Here is a 7,625-nt window from a genome sequence, read left to right as displayed (position 1 = left end):
TTTGTTTATCTACTGAGTTTCTCAGACACTATTTCCCTTTATTGAAGACGCAGTGCCCTTTCCTGAACGTCAGCCATCACACTCTGTGGTGATGGGGTGCCTCCGGGGGATGCTGGGGCTGTGGGGGCCGATGGCCTTCACAGTAACTACCTCAGACTGCTGTGCTGGAGAGCCAGCCTGCACTTTTACACTTTGCCTCCTCCTGACGCTATTGACTGTCACCTCACCAGCTGTCAGGGGTCCGAGCTGCTCTCACCCCCTGCCTTATTTTACACCCAATTGTCAGAATGATGGCTCGAGGATGGATCCACCTCTTCTCAGGAGTTAAATGTGTGCACTTTATGACAGTCATTTTCCACACGGTAAGCATGTTTTTTTTTTTTTTTTTTTTTTTTTTTTACTTTTAAGTTCTAGATGGCGAGTGACTACGAGTGCGGATTCTAGGTAATAAATAGGGTGCTAATTATTCTTTTTTTTAACTAAGTTTTAAAAATTATAATTGTATGCTTTGTGATTATATAAATGTATACTTTTACTTTAATGGTAATATATTGATGCATTTATTCTGCGAGTATTTATTTCAGGCCTACCAAGTGTTGGACGTGGTGCTAAGCACTGGAATTCTGATAATGTTGAGCAAAACCAGGTGGCTTTTACCTTCATGGAGCTACAGACTGGAGGGGCAGGCAGACCATCTAACAAGTGCACAAATGCGAAACTGACTTGCTAAGGCGTACAAAGGAGTAGGTGTGCTCTGGGAATACAGTCTTGTCCTCCTTGCGGGGAGGGTGTCCCTAATGTAAAGACTTTGAGCTAAGCTGTGGAAGATGAGTAAGGAATAGCGAGTCTAAACATTTATGAGATGATCTGTCCTTTCTCAAAGATGTTTTCTACCCATTATGTCATTTTTACTCTCCCCCCAACCCAGTGAGCCCTTTTGCCAGATGACAGATGATGGGTGACTCAGGTGTTGAGAGAGCTTTTGTGACTTGCCCCGGGTCACAAACTAGAAGGGGGTGGAACTGGGATGAGATGTTCGGCTGTCTTTTCAGTCGTAACAAGTGGGGGTGACAGAACTGGGCTTCAGTTGTACCCGCCGCTTATCACTTGGTCTTTGGCATTGTCCAATGTGGAATGGTGAGTGTTAGTGCCTGTTTCACAGAGCTGCTGAGTGGGTGGGATGAGATGGTAGAGTTAGCCATCACTGGTTCTTTTCCCTAAGCTTCCTTCCGTTGTGACCCCTTTCTGACTCCACTGTTGCATGCTTGGCATGCTGTGAGGAGGGAGGCATCCTGCCATGAGGGCCAGTTTTTGTAAATCACCCCTATATTCTACATATTGGTTTTGGCAGCTTTACACAGATACATGGGCTTCAAATACATACATCCTTCCTAATATATCAGGATAGGGCATTGCACATTTATTCTTAAGTGGCTAAAGATGGAATCTGCCAGTTGGAAGTTGGCTCCACAGTGGTCATTGTAAGCTCGCTCACCCATGGGACCAGGCCAGATTTGATGATTTTTGCTCTAAGTGGCTTGCAGAAGGTCAGAGTTCGATTAATACTCAGTTCTGGCAACTAACTCATCCCAGCTGTCTGTGTACATCTACTTGTTTGTTCATTAAAACATATTTTTGGTCATTGCACTGCATGGTTTTGCGTATTGTAGGGCAGGCTACTTCTGGGAAGCAGGCAGCTTAAGAAGAGACAGCATGGGTGGCAGAGTTAGAGTCCTGGCTTTGGATCCATCACCCAACTCTTACCAGATGGGTGGACTTAATTATTCAATTATTCAATTTCTCTGCTCCTTAGTTTCCTTGTCCAAAAAATGTGGTCAATAACAGCTTCTTTGTGCAGTTTGCTAGGTAAATAAGAGAAATAAATAAGAGAGACACTTGTGGAAGCGTCCTCTTCTGGAGATAATAATAGTTCTACTCATAATGTGGTTGGAAGGGTTAAATGAGATCCTTTTTGTAAAATGTTTATCAGTACAGGGTCTGATAGATGATAAATGTCGATTGTTATGATGAGGGGCCAGATGGGCTAAGAATTAGAGGGCTAGGAAGGGAGCAAGATATAAGTGTATGTTAACTGTGTGTGTGTGTGTGTGTGTGTGTATACCTGTGTGTGTGTGTGTTTGTGTGTACCCTTGGGAGCATGTGTGTGTACTTGTGTGTGCATGTGTACCTGTGTGTGTGTGTGTGTGTGTGTCCCTATGAGTGTGTGTGTATGTGTGGGTGCATATGTGTGTACGTGTGTGTACCTATGGGTGTGTGTGTGTATGTGGGTATGTGTGTGTGTATCTGTGTGTGTGTGTGTGTGTGTGCATGTGTGTACCTGTGTGTCTGTGTCTGTGTACCTGTGTGTGTGTGTGTGTGTGTGTGTGTGTGTGTGTGTGTATACCTGTGGGGGTGTATATATCAGGGATATGTTTGGGACGTGCTGAGACAACAGTGCAGGAACTACAGTTCAAGGACAGCCCTGACTGAGCCACTATTGACTATCTCAAGTGTCACCCTTGAGCAGTGTCTTCCATCAAGAAAGTCACTGGACAGTGTCAAATTTTCTTGGGCAGGAGTTCCTTACCTTCCCTGATTAGACTTTGGGACTGAATCTGAAACCATTCTTTTTTCTTCTTTCATCTTCCCTCAGATACCCTATGTGGTTAGTTTTCTTGTAAAAGCAAAATGACCGTAAATCATGCTGCAGAGCAGGGGCATATGGATGGGCTGTTGGTGGATGGTACTGAGCCATGGGACTCTGGTCACTTGCAATGTTGCTGATGCAGCCTCTGAAGTGGGTGGGACCTGGGCGAGGAGATGAGGACTTGTCACTTCTGCTGTGCTGTGTCAAAAAATGACAGCTTGGGCAGATAAAGGGCCCAGGCTGGGGGCTATACAGAGGGTGCAGGAGGGCACCAGTGAGAGGGAGGGTAGAAGGTCACATCTGATGAGAACAAAGGGGTTGAAGTCAGGACCACTTGCTGGAAGTGGTAAGGGCAGTGACTGCATACTGTGGAGAAGGTGGGCAATTCTACGTGACTCTACTCCTTGGGAGATGAAATTAGAAAGCTCATTTGATGCAAGTAAAATATATTATAGGTGTGGGGCGGGGCAAAGCATCCTGGTAACATAGAGAATACTCAGACATGTTTTCCTAAGGTCTAATATTCATGGGAGACCTCTAGCCATTCATTGATCACCTAAAGTATGTCTTTTTATTAAAAAAAGTGTCACAAGGAGATGACAGATGAAGAATAGAAGGATGAAAGGAAATGTAGTTGTTTCTGAGTACTAATTTACTTAAAAAAATGGCTGAACAGTGTATATGGACTCTGATATATCATAGTTTTAGACCAAAATCCATCCATCCATCCATCCATCCATCCATCCATGAATTGATCCATGCATTTATTCAACAAATATTTATCATGTCAAATGAGGGTGTATAGGTGTTCTCTTTTACCGCAAAACTAGGAACACTAGGATCCAATGCATGAAAAACGAGGCAGACACGTTTTGGTTGAGGGATGGAATGAACAGGCTGCCTCAGGAGAGAGTGAATTCCTCATCTTTTCTTCTTTCTTCATTCAATAAAGATTGCTGTATTCCCTTCTTTGTGCCAGAGATTTTTCTGGGCACTGGACATTTAGCAGTGGATAAGATATACCAAGTTCTATTCTAGCGAGAGTTTATGCTCCATTGGGGTAAAAATGAAACAGATGGAATTCTTGATAAGTGCTATAAATATAAAGTCAGCTAAGGGGGTGCAGTGAGGAGGAAATAGGGGAGCTCTTTTGAAAAGAAAGATCCTGGAGGTCTCTCTAAGGAGGTGGCCTTTGAGTAGTGTCCCAAATGCAGTGTGGGAGTAAGGCTGCAGAGAAAAGTGTTCAGGCACAGGGAATGGCAGGTGTAACTGAGGAGGGAAAGAACTTGACAGGGTTTGAGAAATAAGGTCAGCATGGTTGGGAGGGGGCAGGGGCAGAGGTAGTCTGGACAGGAGTCTGGGGCAAGATGTGCTAAGGCCTTGCAAGTCATAGGAAGGAGTTGGGATTTTACTCTGTGATGGGAAGAAGCCCTTTGAGAGCTTACAAGCAGGGAGGTGATAAAATCTAATTTCTGTTTTAGAAGACTGTTTTGGCTGCTGTATGGAGAATGGTGGAGTAGGGCAAAGTGGTCCTTTGGATTCAGTTCTGTTCATTTTTGGAAATGCTAAAGGAATAGATATTCCTTTTTTTCTGATAAGACACTAGATAGTACAGGTACTGCATTATTTTCTGTCCCATAGAATCTTTAAACCTTTCAAAAACCCTTTCTAACCTGAACTAAAGTTTTACTAATTTAGCTGGTAATAGGTTAGACCAAACTGTGTATTTAATATAGTTAGATATTTAGTATATGTAGTATTTTTTTTTTAATTTTTTTTTCAACGTTTATTTATTTTTGGGAGAGAGACAGAGCATGAACGGGGGAGGGGCAGAGAGAGAGGGAGACACAGAATTGGAAACAGGCTCCAGGCTCTGAGCCATCAGCCCAGAGCCCGATGCGGGGCTCGAACTCACAGACCGCGAGATCGTGACCTGGCTGAAGTCAGATGCTTAACCGACTGCGCCACCCAGGCGCCCCTATATGTAGTATTTAATAGAGTTAGAATAGCAAAATGATAGTTCAGTCCTTGGTGGTCATTAACTAAATCTATCCCAGAAACCATCATATTCTTTTAGTTATGAGAGTAACCACTCTGGGGAACAGGTGATACTAAGTAGTTGGTACTACTGAGTTCCCGTGTGCCAGGCATGGTTCTGAGCATTTTGACTTACTTAATTCTCAGAACAATCTTCTGAGTTGGGTACTAATATGGTCTTCATCATATGACGAGGAACTTGAGGCTCAGAGAGCTCAGGCAACTTGCGCAAGAACACACAGCTAGCCATAGGCCCAGGAGCCATCTTCTATACTGATCCCTGTACATGTGGAGGGGTGCCTCTGGCCAAAAAAGATGCCAAACTGCAGGATTGCTTCAGAAATTTCTTTGCCATGCCCAGGCTCAAGTCAAAGCCTGGCTCCTTCAACTGGGCTTTCTTTAGTTCAGCCCTGCTGCTCTAAGAGACTGAATAGAAACTGCTGAGGGCACCACACCTGTTGCTGTCACCCTGACTTCCGGCCCTGGAGCCACAGCTTCTAGGTCTATTGGCGGATCTCAGTGTCAAGCTGGTTTCCTCCTGCTCCTGGGGACAGGAAAGAGGGACAAGGAGGTAGAAATCCCTTCTTGTGACTGCCAAGAGACCAGTGGAAGGGATCCGGCTTTGTGGGACCCTGGTTCAGGTGGTTTCATCAAGTTCCATCGAATGCCGGTGGCCTCTGCTGTCACCATGATCTTTGGGCTTTTAAGGGTTTCCTTAAGGAGGTTTTCAGCATCACCCTGGACTCTGCTGTCACCCTGGACTCTGACAGCCCTCTGGAGGGCACTCAGTGTCCTTTTTGAGATGCACTCACCATACCCCCTTCTCAGACTTTTTACTGATCTAGACAAGTGCATGTATACAAGTGTACATGTGGGCAGCTTAACATGGGACATCATGATTTCACTCATAATTTTCCTAGTTATCATTGCAAACAATAAACAACTGTGAGTTTAGTAGCAACTTTTTATGTTAATCATCTGTAAACACTTGGCCCAGTGCCAGTCAGGGCAGACCTAAGGCTCCTGCCACACCCCTCCCCCAGCCCCTGGGCTCCTTCATGTAGAAACAAGGAAACTGCTCATCTGTACCCTCCAAGGGAACAGGGAATGGGGGTGGGATGGGGCCATCTTTGCAAACGTTTCTTGGTGTTTCCCTCATGTGACTTCCGGGAGGGAGTAACAGCTCCCCACAAAGCCTGGACTACCCGTGAGATTTATTTGCCTTTCCTTTCAGCCCTGTAAGGATGGGGTGGTGGTGTGGGTGGTGGTTGACCTGTCTGTCTCCCTGCCTCACAGGGAGCCCTGGAGGGGCAGGTGATCCCGAGCTGAATATCTTCTTGAGAATGTGAAGTGCTTGCTTTTTTAGGTCGTCAGCTTTGGGCCTTATTTATAAGGACAACAGAAAAAAGCCCTCCCCTTTGACATCCTGGCAAAGAATTTTGCCCACATATGTTTTTTATTTCCTTTTTCTTTCTCTTATCTTTTTTTTTTTTTTAACCAGAAAGTCTAAATTATTTGCTTAAAGGCATTCAGTAAGATGAGAACAGATCTAGAGCTAGAAGAAAATCTATTCTGGGATCTTTTTATCATTGTTACTGTATTACTCAATTTTTTCCCCATAAAATGTGAAAACTTCCTATTTTTCACCTCCACTATATATGAGGTAAATCATGAAGTGTGTGATAAAAACAGTCAGACACTCTGCTTTCCTTTGGATTATAGCCTGTGCTACCAGCTCCAAGAGGTGTCAGATTGTGATATTTTGGCTTCTTGAATCCCTGCTTTTTCCTAGAGAATTCATACAAGGCTGCCTTCTCCTTCTCCTTCTTCTTCATGTTTATTTCTGAGAGAGAGAGAGACAGAGTGTGAGCAGGGGAAGGGCAGAGAGAGAGGCAGACACAGAATCTGAAGCAGGCTCCAGGCTCCGAGCTGTCAGTACAGAGCCTGACGTGGGACTTGAACTCACGAACCACAAGATAATGACCTGAGCCGAAGTCGGATGCTTAACCATCTGAGCTACCCAGGAGCCCCATCCCCGAGCCCTTCTTAATTTATGTTTACCATGTTGTTGCTCAGATTGGAGATCCAAGGGTCCTAGTGGATGCCAATATGACCTTGCACTAACATGACTGTCAAAAGCCAAACCTGGTCCCTGAATGTAGAAATTGGGGCCAAGAATGCAGGGACATGGGATGATTCTTACACTTAGATCAATCCAGGCACATAGTAGAGTGTGTTCGGTGTCTTACCCCAAATTATAGGTCTTTCCATTTGGAACCACCTCTCCTCCACCCTGTGTGGTTCTGTTGTGACAATCTTTTGTGGTTCTGGGAACTGACATATAACACAAATGGGGCCAGAGTAGTTTTCTCTGAGACTGCTCTGCTTGAGTGACCATAGAAGACTAGTTTGTGCTTTTTGAGGTCAAGGTGCTAGGGGTGGAGATGTGAATATTACCCTGCTGATTGTCATTACCCCTCCCATGTGGAGATAGCCTATCTTCAGAATAAAGCCACATATAAAAGGAAGTATAGCTGAGAGGCAGAGAGAAAGACACTCAATGGCATTGTTTAAGCCCCTGGATCCAGCTGTACCTGAAACCTCCTAGAATTCAAGTTATATGAGTCAACATATTTCCTTTTCTCTATTCTTGGGGTATAGGAGTTGTATTTCTATCATTTACAACCCAAAGTCTAATAAGGGTACTCTGGAAATTATGACTAAAAATTTAGAAAAATTAGAAATCTAGGAAAAAGTAAATGAAGTGATCATTCAAGTCTGAAAAGGAGATTGTGTTTATGAATTTTTCTCTTCATGTCCCCTGAGTACCGAAAGCAGAAGTTGAGATATATGTGTTTGATATAAAAATGTATTTCTAGATATGAATGATTTTTATACATTAAGTTTCCAGGAATGGTTGGAAAAAAGGCATTGAAAATGG

Source organism: Leopardus geoffroyi, chromosome D4 (genome assembly GCF_018350155.1).
Source record: "Leopardus geoffroyi isolate Oge1 chromosome D4, O.geoffroyi_Oge1_pat1.0, whole genome shotgun sequence".
Classification (NCBI taxonomy): domain Eukaryota; kingdom Metazoa; phylum Chordata; class Mammalia; order Carnivora; family Felidae; genus Leopardus; species Leopardus geoffroyi.
Note: the sequence above shows the minus strand (reverse complement) of the source record.